The sequence below is a fragment of the Felis catus genome, chromosome B3 (genome assembly GCF_018350175.1).
Source record: "Felis catus isolate Fca126 chromosome B3, F.catus_Fca126_mat1.0, whole genome shotgun sequence".
NCBI classification, from domain to species: Eukaryota; Metazoa; Chordata; class Mammalia; order Carnivora; family Felidae; genus Felis; species Felis catus.
Window position 1 is genome coordinate 46712168 of NC_058373.1, and position 17022 is coordinate 46729189.

Here is a 17022-nt window from a genome sequence, read left to right on the forward strand (position 1 = left end):
CAAGATAAGCAGATAGCATGATGGGAAGCATGTACAGTACTATTTACTGTTAACTGATTAGCTTCCTCAGGTGGCATATCTTTTCACTAGTAACATATGATGTGAAGCATCTTTTCATATGCTTATTTGCCATCTGTCTATCCCCTTTAATGAGGTGTCTGTTACTGTCTTTGGCTCACCTTTTTTTTTTTTTTTTTTTTTTTTTTTATGTAGGCTTCATGTCCATTGTGGAGTCCAGCTCTGGGCTTGAGCTCATGACCATGAGCTCAAGACCTGAACTGAGATCAAGACAAAGACAAAGAGATCTTGACAGGCCACAAGGAGGGGCAAATTTAAAATGAACTTTTCCAGGACATCTGTGTGGCTCAGTCAGTTAAGTGTCCGACTTCAATTCAGGTCATGATCTCATGGCTCATGAGTTCAAGCCCGGCCTTGGGCTCTGTGCTGACAGCTCAGAGCCTGGAGCCTGCTCCGGATTCTCTGTCTCCCTCTCTCTCTCTGCCCCTCCCCTGCTTGTGCTCTCTCTCTCTCTCTCTCTCTCTCTCTCTCTCTCTCTCTCTCAAAAATGAATAAATAAACTTAAAAAGTTGAAGAGAAAACATAGTTCAAATGCATTTTGTAAACTCTCATCCCTACATAAGTATAGAGAATTATAATATCTATTCTGTCAACACTAAATTTACTTCTTCTATCTTTCCCATCAGGAAGTTATATTGTAAGCCGATCCCAGATTTAAGCAAGAAATCAAACTTAGATCATCACTGTATTTTCCCAAAGACATTCTGAGCTTTTTCAAATGTTCACATTTTCCTTTTTGCTCTAAGTATGAGTGACTTCTAGCAACTTCTCAGAACTGTGAGTTTGTTGACTATGGGGCACCTGCCAGGAATGAGGTTGGGCTCAGAATAGGTGCCATATAGGAGATAATGCTTTGGTGTTAGCCAAGGAGACTAAGGACCCAAGCAGGTTTCCATGCAGAACCACACGGGTAGGGGGACAAAGCAGAGGGTGGTTGGGGAGAGCAAGATGGGGAGCGATTCCTCAGGGAGGGGTGGGGTGCATATATGGCTCCATGGTGGACACACAGGGGGACAGCAGGAGACTGAGATGGAAGGTCTTATCATCAGGAACAAATATATGGTTTATCCTAAGGGCAAAAGAACATATGTAAGGATTTTAAAAAACACATTTAAAGTGTTCTAAAGGAATACTTGGGATTTTTTTTTTTTGTAGACAATATGAAAAAAATAGGTAAAAAAGGAGGGGGAAATCATTTAGTGTTCTACTACATAAAGAAAACTCCTGTTAAGGTTCTACGCTGTTGAAAGAGTCAGTGTCTGGTTTTCTTCTGGTGGCAATGTAGATAAGAGACCAAAGGGGAATTGAACATAAAGCAGTTGTTGCTAACACTTCTTTTTTTGTGTGTTGGAAGTTTGAGCAACTGCATATTATCTACAGAACTCACAAGTAGGACTTCCAAGGTATCTAAGAGATCAGTCCCTTTAACTCCTATGGACCGTTCCGCCTCAATCTCCCCAATTAATCACAACCATCAAGCCATGCCTCAGAAACAATGTGGGCCTCTGGCCCTGCATCTCCAGATATCATTCCCATCCCTCCCAAAGCAGCTGAACCAACATCTTTTGAGGCGACCAAATGGTGGAGACATCACCGGCACATCCAGTGTCCACATTTGGATTTCAGCCTTCTCCTGACAGATTTCTTCAGAATATCCACATAGGGGCCTTCATTCACATGACGGCCTGAAGGGCTGCAGGGTGACATTCCCACCACCCACTTAGGAGAACATCTGGAGGAATGGGATAAAGGGCATTCTTGACACTTCTCGACGATAAAGACCACCAAGGGGCTAGGGAGAGTGTCCAGCGTGGCTTGAGGCCAGTCCAGTTCCTGGGTGAGGAGAGACTCAGTCTTCCACAGTGATGTGGGCATACATCTTACCTTCACATGGGGAAAATGATTTTCACTCTCCCTACCTTGCAGAGTTGTAGTGAAGATTGAGTGAACTTAGTGTTTTGGAACAATACAAAATGCTGTGAATATGGAGAAAACTGGCTCCTTTTTGCCCCACTGCTCATGTGATTGTTGAAATGTCATTTATACCCTGTACAAGTAGCTCCAGATATAGAGGCACCTGCATGGATACATGATAAGATAGATAGATGGATAGATAGATAGATAGATAGATAGATAGATTGAAAGGTAGGTTTATATATGGCTTTATGTATATATTTTTTATATTCATATTTATATGTGAAATTCTAACTTAGGGTAGGCAAAATCACTCTTTTAAACCCCAAGCATGCCTGTTCTTTTACCTAAACTAATAGGCTCCATCCCCACCTACCTTACACACTCTGTTGTTGATCTCCTAGCTCTCTGGGTGGCATTTCCATTGGGGAAAAAAAAGTGATGGAAGAATCCCCTTGAATTAGGACTCGAGATAAACAACAACAAAGAGGCTGGAGGGACTTTATCCAAACATATGACCCTTTGGGGCTCTGAAGCAGGCCATTTGGTGACTGGCATATGCAACATCCATTCCAAATCCCATGGGTGACCTTATTAGCAAGGGGGTGGAGTTGGGGGAGGTATGTAACCAGTATCAACCTCAAAACAAAATATTTGATCAAAGTCTTTTGTAATGATCTGTTATTTCCAGTCTTTTGACTCTGCCAGATAACCTACTCTCTCCAGATGGAGAAACACTTTTAGATTGTGACACATATCATTTTTAGTATGCCCACAATTGAGACCAAATATTTGTGTGAATGAGGGTAGGGATGAGTGTGGAGAGAACATGCTGCATCTCCTAATGAATTGAATTCGACTAATGTATGACAGTGCCTGTGCTGGGTACTGGAGATACCAAGATAAATGATATATCTGGTGCAAACATTCTAGTGATGCTTCTTGTATTGTTGGGAGGGTTTGGTTTTTGTTTTGTTGTTGTTGTTGTTGTTGTTGTTGTTGTTTTTGTTTTTTAGTATAACTGAGCCTGCTAAACACTCTACAAATTGCTACCCTGCCAAAATTCTGCCCGGGCTCAGACTATCTCGGTGATGGTGTTTCTCTTGTATGCCAAGGTATCTACTTCTTAGAAACCATCTTATTAAGTCCTACTTAACTTCTGGGTTCTATGCTGAAAAAGTCTTATTTGGGTTTGTTTGTTTTTTAACATTTTCAGCTTGTTTTAAGAAATTCTTCAACAGGAATTAGGCAGGTCAAGAACTGTGAAGAAACCCATCAGGAATGGCAGTGTGTAATAAGGGACAAAGGAGTTGGGATTTGATCCAGATCTTCTGTCTCCAAGCACAGTCTTCATTCTGTGGCACACAGTAGCCAACTTCAGGACACCGGTTCTGATTGCATGACTACAGAGATTCAAGAGGCTCAAAATGAACCCTGCCACCGGTTTTCGAACCCTGTGAGTTCTTTCTTAGCCTGGGTCTCACCTTATCCCAAAGGAATGTTCTTGTGATGAAGACAAGTTGAGAAGAAAGGCTGGCCCCAGCTCATGCATTACAGTCAAAACCATTTGTTTTGTTAACCTCATGTGAACATTACAAATGTGTGATGGAGCAGAGGCCACATCCTTCTATAGATTAGCAATTTCTTGAGTCAACATGGCCCCTTTACCTTGACCTTCAAAGGAAACACTTCAAAGGAAAAAGCCAAGGTCCTCTTCAGATGGTGGGAACTCTGAGGTGGCTCTTGCTTTTGAACTCAGAGGGCTTGGGTGTCAATGCCAACTGGTTTGATTTTGCTGTATGTGAGCATCTGTGTGGGTGGGTGAGTGGGTGCCTCTCTCTCTCAAATTCCTTCTGTGTTGATGGTGTCCTTCTTTCAAATAATTTAAATGGGAAGTCCTGTGGAACAACATTCTATGGGAAAGTTTCCCACAGATGGGTTTCAGCAAATGAACTTGTGCTTTTATAGAGAGGGACCTCGTGTTTTCTGAGGACCATGTTTTAAACTACAGCAGTCAGGGAAGGAGTCTAATCCCTGGTATTAAAAAAATGTTGAGTCTGGGGGCACAAACAGCTCCATTTTCCTGTCTTTACGTCAGGGGCTCTAACACAGCCGACACCAGCCAAAGTGCCAGCACGTCCCCCACTCCTGTATAATCACAGGAATTCTGAATTTCATCTGGAGCTATAGTTGTGCCTCCTCGTCCTGCCTGTGCACTCAACTTGGGCCCTAGAAAGTTCTTGAAAAAGTTAATAGCATGGTGTAAATATAGCTGTTTTTATCATATTCAATAAGCAGTAAGATAGAAGAGAGGCAGTTAGGCCCACTGATAGTGTATCTAGTTTCTGTTGGGAGCCCCTCCCCATGGAAAGCAAGGCCTTGTGAAAAATAACAAACTTGCATTTGGATTTGTCTCTGCTCTTAATTAATTAAAACGTGGGATTGAAGTGGCAGCTACGACCTTGAGTTCCACAAGGCTTTATCAGCTGGTGAGAAGACCTCTTTTGCCAACAGCTAATCTGTGTGGAAGAATAGCTTGGCACAAAGGACAAGGAAGTGGGCTTGGATTCATATAGCTAGTGCTTTAACTACTACTGCTTTTCAGAAGTTTGATGAGAAGGGGCGCCTGGATGGCTTAGTCGGTTGAGCATCTGACTTCAGCTCAGGTCATGATCTCATGGTTCGTGAGTTTGAGCCCCATGTTGGGGTTGCTGCTGTCAGTGCAAAACTGCTTTGGGTCCTCTCTCTGCCCATCCCCTGGTCATGCTCTCTCTCTCAAAAATAAACATAAAAAAATAATTTAAAACATTTTTTTTCAATGAGAATTGGTCCCTGTCCTCACTCTTCTCTTTTACAACAGTTGCTGATACTCTCCCTTGTTCCTTCTTCCAGATAGCTTTTAGAATCCTTGAGGCAAATTCTAAGAAATTTACTATTGGCATTGGATTAAATTTGTAAATTATTTTGGGAGGCATAGACAGCTTTGTGGCGTATGTTCCCTCTTGTTGAGAAGGATGATGCATCTCTAACGATCAGTTTTTGCAACATCTTCTGTATGTAACCACATACAGGTCTCATTTGAATTATTGGAAGATGTGAGTGTGGCAGAAATGGCACTCTCCTATATTATTGGAAGAAGCATAAATTAGTGCAAATATTCCAGGAAGGTAATTTGGCAGGAAACATAAAAAACGTGGAGCTCTTTTCTAGGAATTTGACCTAAATTAACCATCAGGGCTGTGAAAGAGGGTTTAGGGGCAAGGATATGAATTGTGTTACTATTCATAATAGCCAGGAAAAAAGACAGAAGGAAAGAAAGAAAGAAAGAAAGAAAGAAAGAAAGAAAGAAAGAAAGAAAGAAAGAAAGAAAGAAAGAAAAGAAAGAGAAGGAAAGAGAGAGAAAAGAAGGAACGAGGGAGGGAGGCAAGGAAGGAAGGAAAGAAGGAAGGAAGGAGGCAAGAAAGGAAGGAAGGAAGGAAGGAGGCATGGAAGGAAGGAAGAAAAAGGGAAAAGGGAAACCTCTTAAGTGTCCAACATAGAGGTTAAATGGTTAAATTATGGTACATCCTTTTAATGGAATATTATGCAGCCATTAAAGTTCATATATGAGAGAACTTCATGACAAAGGAGATTATTCACAGTAAATAGTGAAAGAAAGAAAACAAGTTTCAAAATGGTATAACTGTGATCCTAATTCAGGAAGGAAAAAGCATATATGGATAAAAATGTTGAGGCATTCTCTCAGAACAGAAGTTTATGGGAGGTTTTCCTTTCTTCATTGTGATGTTTTAGATTTTTTTTCTCAACATTTTCAAACACAGATACTCTGTAGAAAAGAGAAAGCTTTCCTATGGCCTATAAAGTATTCCCAGGTGATTTATATTTCAGTTGCTAATAGGTAGAATTGAGGGATCTGAACTTTGAACCTAAATTTTAATAAATGCATTGTTTGAAATATATACTTTTTAGTATAAACAAACACCCTTCTGCTTCTATTTTTTGTAATACTTTTATTAAAAGAGATATCACTGTTTTTCAAATGCCTTTTTTAGTATCAAGATGACCTTGTTTTCCTTGTTAAACCTACTGTTGTACTCCATTGTTTCAGGACATGCCCTTGAAATGACCCATCCATGCATTGCTGGAATAGAAGACCTATGTAGTCCTAGAGGGTGGTCACCGTGGACCGTGGACAAGTTACTCACACTCTGGACCTATTTCTTCACCCATAAAAGGTTTCCTCACAGGATGTCATGAGGATTAACTAGTTAGTATATGTAAAGCACTCAGACTACTGGCTGACATATTGGAAGGTCTGTATGAGGGTTGGGTTATTGTCTTATTAAACATTATTATTAATTTATTTGGTATCTTCTTACAGTATATTTGCTTGTTTTTCATTTAAGATCTGTATTCCTAAGAGAGCTTGGCCTATAGGTTTTCTGTCTTTTTTTTTTTTTTTAATGATCTCTTGATCAGTTTGAAGTATCAAGGTTATGTAAGCTTCATGAAATGAACTGGGTAGCTGCCCATCTTTTGCAATGTTCTGGAACAATTTCTATCACTTACATTTACTTCAAAAAAGGAAATACCACCAGTCAATTATACCAAATGGTTAGCATGCCAAGTTATAGAACATGATCCAGCTGCTAATCATACCAGTATTCCCAGCTATGTTACAATTTGGGCCTAATAAATGCAAGTCATTTAATTATATCATTTTCAATTTAATGCCATAGACATTTATGAGATATATTGTTCAATGAGAAAAAGAACTTAGAGAACAGCCTGTGAAATATGACCCGGTTTTTCTTTACAATTCACTTACAGACTCGAATGTGTGGGTGTGAGCCTGAACCTGAAAGCTGCGTGGTCATTTCTAAGAAGGGCTAGTAATTAAGGTAATTTTAAAAATTGTTTTCTCCCTTTTTGTTCACCTGGGGTGGTTGTGTGTGTGTGTGTGTGTGTGTGTGTGTGTGTGTGTGTTTACATTGAATATGTATTATTCACATAATCAAAAGCCAAAAAGACATTTTAAATTTCTATGCAAATTTATGGTTATCTACTCACTACAGACAATGTTCTTGACCCTGCGGGGATGAAAAAGATCCGTGCAATCCAGTCCCTGCTCTCAGGAAGTCTGTAATCTACATCTGGATGAAGTGGAAACAGACAAGGATGACATAGTTGTACAGGAGTACAAGAGCCAAGAGCTGGAGGTGGGGTGACCGACCAGCCTTCTCAGTTTGCCTAGGATCCGGGGCTTTTCTGGGATACCGGGCTTCTCAGGGCCAGAACCCAGACAGTCCCAGGCAAACAGGGTGGTCACCCTGGCTGCAGGACCCTGTGGCCCAGCAGTGCTGACCCAATGTCCATGTGCTTTCCTACCTTCTCCACCCTCCTGTGTAGGTCATTCCAGGCCCTGTGATTGAGCTCCCACCACTGGAAATGTGAGCGGAAATGATGAGGCTGCTAAGAGTGGGCAAGCATTCTCCAGACCTCCCCCTTCACCTCCTCACCCCTGGAAGCAGACACTTCTGAGATGGCAGAGCGGACAGACAGAAGCAGCTGGGACCCTTGAGTCACTGTTGGGGAAGAGTTACCAAGGTGAGCTGCCTGACTCACGTGAAACTGTGGCATGAGAGGCAGATAAGTGGGTCAAGCACCTGAGATTTCAGGACTGATTTGCCAAGGAGAGCTTGATGACATCCTGACATAAAATAAAGAGCAAAGGCAAGATATTAGGGAAGACTTCATAGGAGAAGCGACGTTTATACAAAGCATGAAAACTGGGTAAGATTTCCACATGCATGGTGGGCAAGGACAGTTCAGGCAGAAGCCAGAGGAGGTCTAGACAGGGCAGGGCAGGAAGTAGTTCAAGTGCAAGAAGGAAGGGTTCCTGTGTTGGGAGATCAGGTTCGAAAGGTTGTGCTATTTGAGGAAGGCCTTGCATTCTTCCCAGAAGTGTGAGCTTTATTCCAGAGGGAACAGACAGCAACTGGACATTGCAAGCCATGATGCATCACAACCGGAAGAGTGCAAAGGAAAGTTTGGGCAGGGGTGACAGCGGAGTGGAGCCAGGGGTGAGACCAGTTTGGAGGTGACGACAACTATCAATAGTCCAGCCTGGAAGGAACGAAGGCCTAACCTAGAGCAAGGGTTAGAGCAACATCTGGTAAACAGAAATTGATAGACTTGCTGGCTCCTAATTAGAAGGTCTCACAAAGGGAGAAAGAAGTTGAAGATGATGCTGGGTCTCCCTTCTGCTGATGCTGTTCCCAGAAACAGGGAAGCAAGGACAAGTAGCAAGCCTAGGAGGGAACATGACAAAAGTAGGTTGGGACATGTTAAAGCAGGAGAAGGGAGAGAAGAGGGTGATAGATGCTGAGAAAGAGAGGTCGCAGAAATGGGGAGAGAAGCAGGAGAGCACGACATTCCAGAAATCCAAGGAGGAGAGAATTAAAAGGAAGGAAGAGCGAACAAGAGTGTCACAGCCAGTGGAGACGTCTCAGCCAATGGACCAAGGACTGAGAAGGGACCGTTGACCGCTGCGTTGAGGAAGTTCTTCAGAAGGTCGCTTCACAAGGTGGCTGATACGGAAGGCAAATGAAGATGATGATCGGTGGTGAAAGTGTCATGAATGATAGGAACACGGGAATTCATGTTCAAGGCAGAAGCAGCTGGCTAGCCTGCTCCTTTAACTCAACAGCTAGTTTCGAGCTCCAACTATTTTTTAGGCCTGGTATCTGAAGAATGTAGTGATGAGCAAGATGTGCTTGCTGCCTCAAGGAGCTTGTAATCCGTGGGGCAGAGAACAGACCAGGCGGTTTCAGTACCATCAGGTAAGTGCCAAGATGGGCCGTACGAGGTGCTCTGAGTGTACGTAACAGGGGCCTGTTCTGGTTTCTGGGAGTGAGGGAAGGCTTCCTGGAGGAAGTGCTTTGAAAATCTGGTCTGTCAGCGTGTGAGCCAGGAAGTGTGGGGGTTGGTCAGCCAATGACACAGGCAGAGGGGAGCAGGCGGAGACAGCGTTTCAGGCCATGGACTACAACAGGCGCAGAGGCCGGAAAGAGAGCAGCTGACACTTTCCGGGAACTACACATAGTCTGGTCCCGGCTGGAGCTCGGTGCTAGGAAATGCAGAGGTGAGGAGGGGTGAGTTGTAAGCGTAGGGTCAGGAAGGACCATTTAAAGAAAGGAGAGGAACAAGGGAATGGCTTGAAGGTAATGGAACTAGGCTGGAGTGTGGCTCACTGAACAAGAAGAGGCCAGGGAAACGGGCAGGTTAAAGGAGAGCACATCGTGGGGTTGTGGGGAGACGAAGGGCTGGGCAGGGGAGAGAGGCAGACATGGGTTGGGGGGGGTGGGTCAAGGTGCAGTGTGGCAGCTGAGGACAGACTCTCGTCCTCCCTACAGGAGAGGAAATAAGCAGTTCCCTGGGGTTAAGAGGATCCCTCCAGGGATGGTGGAGGGTGGATAAAAGGAGGAGTGTTGAAATAGCAGCTGCAGGGTCTGTGACAGGGCGCCAACTAGGACGCATTAAAGGCTTGCTGCAAAGTAGCAAGGCCCCAATATTTCCGAGGGCCTTTATCAGCTACAGGAAGTGAAGTTTGGTCTTTTCTCTAAATATTTATTAAATGTAAATGCTAGTACTCTCGAGATACCCCTCCCCACTGCCTGGGAAAGGAGAATCTGGTTTCCACTGGTGGTTTTCCTGTGTGCCCGGGAAGTTTCCCATTCCCTGCTCCGAGCCTCGGGGCCCTCCAGCTGGAGCTCAAGGCCTGCCCCGCCTACCTCCTGTCTGAGGGGACAGGCTGAGCCAGGCCTTCCCACAAGTGGGATCAAGGCGACCTTTCCCGGGGTGCTCTGTGAGGCTGAGCTGCCCCCACTGGAGATGACTGTTCTCTTCCATTACAGTCACTACTTGGGTCAACAGAGTGACTGGAAAAACAGCTTTTAAAATGTAACCTTCCAGGAGATCAAGTCCCAGGTCAACAGTGACGGGCCACGTTGACAGGAGTTTCCCTGGATGTGATGAGATGAGAAGGCGCTTGCCCTCCGTGATCTTTCTCCCAAGAACATATAACCCTGCTGTAATCACAAGGAAAACATCAGACAAATCTCGGCAGAGGAGCATCCTGCAAAATACCTGATAGGTACTTCCCCCAAACTGACCTTGAGGTCAACAAAGACAAGGAAATCGAGAGACTGTCACAGCCAGAAGGAGCCTGGGGAGACATGAGAACTAAATGTGACATGGTGTTGGGTGGGATCCTGGGACAGGATCTTGGGTGCTGGCTTACTCTGCTGGTTCAGCCCTGGTCTCTCCCGTCCGATTTGAAGGTGGCCCCCACCTGCCTTGACCTCTCCTCCTCAGCCACAGCACAGTCTTCCAGCTGCCACCCCGACACTGATTGTCTGGCCCCTGTGCTTCCTAGATCTGGAAGATTCCTTCTAGAGAAACCCCCATTTTATGTGATTTCCTTTTGTTTTAGAAAAGGTTTCTTTTCAGAAAAGTACGATGCATAATCTAGCACACCCACTTTTCCATGAAACGGGATGAACACTGTTGGTATTTTGTCATCTTTGCTTACTGAATTTTTCCTATGTGTACACCTTTTAAAATTATACAATATATGCTTAGATTCTTTCTTAAAAAGTAAAATATTGGGGTGCCTGGCAGGCTCAGTCAGTAGAGCATGTGACTCTTGGTCTCAGGCTCGTGAGTTCGAACCCTGCATCAGGTATAGAGATTACTTACAAATAACATCTTTTAAAAAGTGTAAAAACAGGAGCACTTGGGTGGCTCAGTCGGTACAGCTCTTGATTTCAACTCAGGTCCTAATCTCACTGTTGGGGAGATCAAGTCCCACATCAGGCTCTTCAATAATAGCAGGGAGCCTGCTTGGGATTCTCTCTCTCTCTCTCTCTCTCTCTCTCTCTCTCTCTCTCCCTCTCTCCATCCCTACCCCTCTCACACATGTACGCCCATGCACACTCTCTCTCAAAATAAATAAATTTTAAAAAATAATAAAAAGATAAAAATAAAAAGTAAAATATTGCAGATAGAATTCTCCTGAGCCAACCTAAGTCTACTTTCCTTTTCCCTCTTTCTCCTAAACCAATCACCATCACTCACTATCACTGCTTTGATTTAGTCTTTTGGTTCTCTCTCATACACGCACATCCACAAACAATATAGGATTCTCTTTTGTGTGTGTGTTTTCATTTACATAAATGTTATCACATGCTGTGACTTTCCTTTTTCATTCAACATAATGATTTTGATCTACATCCATATTGAAACATATAAACCTAGCTTATCCCTTTTAAGCATGGTATATATTCCGTCAAGTAAATAAAGTGAAAAAAGTAAAAGTAAATAAAAGCACATTTCACCTATCCATCCACTCTTGATTAAGATGTAGACAGGTTCCAGTTTTTCACCTCTGCCATGAATATGCTAACGCGTGCCCCCTTCTGCACATTAGAAGAGTTTTCTGTTGGGTATTTAACTAAAAGGACTGCCGAGTTCAATCTTTGGCTGAGGGATGCTTTGATGAGCCCAGCTGCCTTTTCTTTTGGGATCGTAGAGAGGCCTCCAATAAAGAACACTCCTCTTCCCTACTCAAGTTTTGAATAGGCTGGAAATAAAACACAGAGCCGATAGAAGCCAATATGGCACTATTGTCGCTGATTGAGCCACATTGGAGGAGGGAACAGAGGAGAGGGAACAGAGGAGAGCCACATGGGCCTGCTAAGGAAAGCCCATTCTCAAGCAGAGTGCCACCCATCACAGACAGCTGGGACCAGGGCAGGATCCCCTCACACCTGTCTTCCCAGCCACCCAGGGGCCAACCCCAAAGGAGCACGAGAATGCATGACCCCTTAGAAGTAGCCTACCCTCAAGAGGATCAGAGCAGTCACTCCCCAGGCAGAGGAGAACCAAGAGGGTATTTCTAGAATAACAGGGGTGGAGTAAAAAAAGTTTCCCCTTAACATGGTCACAGGCCACTAGTCAGCCCTCGTTCATTTGGTGGCCCTTGTGTCAGGAGCACATGCTGGTCTAATCAGGTGTGGCCAAGGAAGGAAGTGGCTCTCCAGAGATAATATATGACCACCCTGCCCATACTAGGGGCTTTGGGTGAGGCGCCTTCCCTTAGAAGAGCTGTGACTGAGAAGATACTACATGTGGGAACTGTATCACAAGCAGACTTCTTCATGATACGCTCCTGATTTGTTCATTTCAGGGACAAGCTATAATGAATGTGTAACGAAACTTGTTTAGTTGAAGCTATTCAGAAATTACCTATCCAAGTACAGTATAGGCAAAGGTGAGCTTCACCCAAACCCCAGAGCCCCTACTTCACTTCCCACCCTAGAAACAAGACCATAAAAAGTGAATATATAGTTCTATACGTTGACATTTGAAGAATAGTAACAGCGTCCTTTTACTGTCCTTTTACCTACTGTGTGCCAGGCATTATCCTAAGTGCATTATATAAAACAATCTGACCAGGAAGGTACTAATCACCCCATTTTGTAGATGAGGAAACTGAGACCCAGGTTAACTTTCCCAAGAAACAACCGCAGTGGGCAAGGGGAAGCCCAGAAAAGAAAGTGGGAGATAAGGAAGGAAGTCGCCGAAGGAACGGAACAGCAGCAAAGGAGCACCAACCAGGGTTGAGAGGAGCCAGGCACCAAGTGCTGCCCTATCCCTGTATGTATCATTTTGCCCTCCTTGGAATTCTATCTGTTACAGTCTAGTTTTGTTCAGAATGTTTCAGTTCACGTTCTGAGTCCTTCAGGGCTAATGATCTCACACCTCATTTGGACAAGCAAAAAAGAGATTCTGTCACTGAGCTGAAACTGAGGCAAAGCCTATTTGTGATTTTCCCCTGCTCAGGCCTCTGGACAGCGGTTTTGAAGACAGAGTCTGGTTTCAGAAACTAATAAGTCCCAGATGAATTTAAGAAATAATTTCGGGTCACTCAACAATGATTCAAAGATGAGCACTTAAATTTTTTATAATTGTAAACATAACAATACATGTTTATTTTGAAAATTTTGGAAATCGCCACAATGTATGAAGGAGAAAATTACCGTTGTTCCTATGGCCACAAGCAAGAAACAATCCTGCTAAAATCCTGCTGTGTTCCTTTCCTTGGTGGATGGGGGTATGTGTGAATAATAAATGACATCAGACTGAGTGTACATTTTAACTCTTTCTTTTTTCACCTAAAAATACACCATGAACACTTAGAATAAGAATGGCAATAACTCGTATTTGTTGTTTACTGCATGCTGTACTTGGGTTATCTCATTTAATTAAACAGAACCCCAAGAACAGTTTCTGAGTTTATTCTGGTTTCATAGATGGAAAAGCCAGAGCTCAGAGAGGGCTGGTAAGGTCATAGTCTTTCTCAGGAATCCTTGTTGGTGCTGAGATTTACTTTTTTATATGTTTGTTAGCCACCTACATCTCATTTTATTTCCTATTTTTCAGCTGAGGAATTCATCTCTTTCTCATTGCTATTAGGAACTTTCTTGTATTTAGGATATTAATCTTTTTGCTCTCAAATAGTTTTTCCTTTTGTCACTTGCCTTTTTAATTGTTTTTTTTTTAATTTCAGCATACAGAAGTTTTTCATTTTTAAATACTCAAACTATCAATTTTCCTTTATGATTTCTTCCCTTTCTCTGCTTAATAAGGGCCTTTTCCACCAAAATATCAAACAGGCTACATTTACTCTCGTTTTTGAAAGGTTTCTTTTTTTATATATATACTTAAATGTAGTACATCTGGAATTTATTTTATTCTGTATGTGAGGCTAAAGATATAACCAATAATTGTCCAAGCCCTGTTAATTGACTGTAATTTCCTCACTGATTTGAAATGCCGTATTTATCACATTATAAATTCTGACATATGCTGTGGTCTGTTTCTGGACTTCTCCATCTGGTGCTATGGCAAACTGTGTAGACTCTTTGCCAACCATTTTTTTTTTTCCTTCTAGGCACACGACCAGACTGCATTTCCCAGGCTCCCTTGCAGTTAGTTATAGTCACGTGATCAATGCCATCCAGACCTGGGAAAGGAATGTAAAGGGAAAGCAATGTGTGACACCTCCAGAATTGCCAATAAAAATAAGACTTCACATAAGCAATTCTCCACCATCTTTCCCCTTCTCAGCTATCTCAGACTGAAAGGATCCCGAAGACAACTTTGGAAACCCTGTGTTGAGATAGGGGATCTATAAGGTGGAAGGAGCCTGGGCCCCTGAGTCTCTCTGAAAAAGAGCTGCTTGCCCATTTGAAATGCCCATTTTGGACTTCCGGTGAATGAGAAATGAACTTCTATTTTGTCTAGCATTATATATTTGAGGGGCCATTTATTAGCCATTACTTGTTCACGATTTTTGAACAATTTAAGAATCATTTTGGGGGCGCCTGGGTGGCTCAGTCGGTTAAGTGTCCGACTTCAGCTCAGGTCACAATCTCGCGGTCCGTGAGTTCGAGCCCCACGTGGGGCTCTGGGCTGACGGCTCAGAGCCTGGAGCCTGTTTCCGATTCTGTGTCTCCCTCTCTCTCTGCCCCTCCCCCGTTCGTGCTCTGTCTCTCTCTGTCTCAAAAATAAATAAAACGTTATAAAAAATATTTTTTAAAAAAGAATCATTTTGGTTATTCCCTTTCTAAATTGTGATTTTTATTGAAATTGCATTAAACTTATAAGATAATATGGGAAGAATTGTCATTTATATGATATTGAGTCTTCCAGTTCACAAACATTCTATGTTCTACATTTACTTACATATTGTTTTATATCCTTTATTAAATAGGGTGATTTTCTTCATATAGAGCCTGCCTATTATATACGTTTAAATGTTATTTTTGTAGGATTTTTTCTTTTATATTATACAAATTATTATTATTGGTGTGTTATAGAACTCTCTCTGGTATATCTTATATCTGGCCACCTTAATGACTTCTTAATTGATTTTTTGGTAGAATCTTTTGATCTACTCTAGATCAAAGGCTGGCAATTTTTTTTTTTTCAGTAAAGGGCAAATAGTAAATATTTTAGACTTTGTGAGAATACAACCTCTGTCAAAACTATGTTACTTCTCAGCCTTTTGGCTAAAATGAAGTGTAGCCTCTATCACAAATATTCACCTCTGCTGAGTATCCAAAAATATTCAATAGCAGCCGTTAGACAGTATGGAAATGAAAGGGCATGGGTATATTGCAATGAAACCTTATTTACAAAAGCAGTCCCCTGGATGGATTTGGTTTTTAGGCCATCTAAATAAATAATCATATTACTTGCAAATAACAATACACGCTTTTTTCTGTTTTAAGATTTACAATATTATCTAGAACTTTTATACTATGTTATAAATACAAAAGCAGTGGTGATAGTATCCTATGTATTTCTTCCTTTAATGAGATTGCCTCCGGTGTCATGGTTAAGAATGGTGTTGCATGGCTATTGATTGGAAAAAGAGGTGTGTGTGTGTGTGTGTGTGTGTGTGATTTTATGGTTGTATTCTCTATCATTCTGTACCAAGTTTATTGAAAGTTTAAAATAGGAAGGATATTGAGTCTTATGCCTTTTGATCATATGGTAAGATAATAATGTGACTTGTTTTTTGACCTATTCATGTATAATTTTCATTCCTGTATTTCCCTTTAGCAAACCATCCATGAATTCTTAGGTACCATAATAAACATTCTGTATATTACTCTTTTAATACAGCTAGATAAAACTTTTGCATGTTTATTAACATGCAAAATTGGACTATAGATTTTTTAAAAATTATCTTTGTCAAATTTTTGTATTACAGTCATGCTGATTTTTAAGTGAATTTTCAAATGTTTTCCTATTTCTTTTTCTCTGGAAAAATGTTATAACCTAGGGATTATTTTGATCCTTAAAAATTTGACAGATTGTCAATCTAGTATGCTTTGTTTGAGGTGGTAATCCTTTAGCAATATTTTTCCATTTCTTCCATAGTTTTTGATGCATTTAGGTTTCCTACTCCTAGGCTGGGTGAATATTTTATTTTATTTTTTTTAATTTTTTTTTCAATGTTTATTTACTTTTGGGACAGAGAGAGACAGAGCATGGACGGGGGAGGGGCAGAGAGAGAGGGAGACACAGAATCGGAAACAGGCTCCAGGCTCCGAGCCATCAGCCCAGAACCTGATGCGGGGCTCGAACTCACGGACCGCGAGATCGTGACCTGGCTGAAGTCGAATGCTTAACCGACTGCGCCACCCAGGCGCCTGGGTGAATATTTTAGAAGAGAGTTATTAGCATGTAAATGTCAAGCTAAAAGGAAAAAGAGTAAAATAGCAAATATTTTAGAAGACACTTGAAATATGGGGAAATTTTTATGAATGCAAGATATAAGAGGCTAGTATCTTCTTGAAAATAATTCTGTTTCCTTAATTTTGTTTGTCTCACATCAGGGCTATTGTAGTCCCTTTTGTTTTAAATGGCCCTGAATAATTCCTATCCATCAATGGCTCATTTCCATAAATAAACCTCAATAGCCATAGTAGTTGAGATGAATTATTATGAAACTATACTGTTTGATGAGCAAAAAGATGAACCAAAGAAAGAAAAAGAAATCTTGAATGGAAATAGAAAAGAAACAAAATTAATAAACTTACAGACAATAATAAAGTGTTTATGTCTCGAAGTCCTTTGACCCCTGTCATGGTCTGCGCTGAGCGTGGAGTCTGCTTACGATTCTTTCTCTCTGTCCCTCTGCCCCTCTCCCCCATTCACTCTCGAGAGAAAGAAAGAAAGAAGGAAAGAAAGAAAGAAAGAAAGAAAGAAAGAAAGAAAGAAAAAGAAAGAAAGAAAGAAAGAAAGAAAGAAAGAAAGAAAGAAAGAAAGAAAGAAAGAAAGAAAGAAAGAAAGAAAGAAAGAAATATTAAAATGCCATCTGGATTTTTTTTCCCTACAAGTCTCTGTATTATACTGTTTGTTTCACCAAACTTTTCTTCATTGATAGCATAATGC

At 41.8% G+C, this 17022-nt stretch overlaps 1 long non-coding RNA gene across 3 annotated transcripts; it reads left to right on the forward strand.

Annotated features, from left to right (window-relative positions):
• Positions 1–499: 499 nt before the first annotated feature.
• Positions 500–14546, forward strand: LOC109500656. Of its 3 annotated transcripts, none has more exons than XR_006599199.1 (8): positions 500–3107; positions 3209–3448; positions 6101–6305; positions 6823–6893; positions 7068–7211; positions 7402–8834; positions 9967–10147; positions 14009–14546. It is a non-coding gene; the product is annotated as an uncharacterized LOC109500656 (long non-coding RNA). The 3 variants fall into 3 exon arrangements; XR_002158346.3 differs by having other exon boundaries at positions 507–3107; positions 7402–7599; positions 14009–14544; XR_006599200.1 differs by having other exon boundaries at positions 507–3107; positions 6101–6259; positions 7402–7599; positions 14009–14544.
• The last annotated feature ends 2476 nt before the right edge of the window (positions 14547–17022 follow it).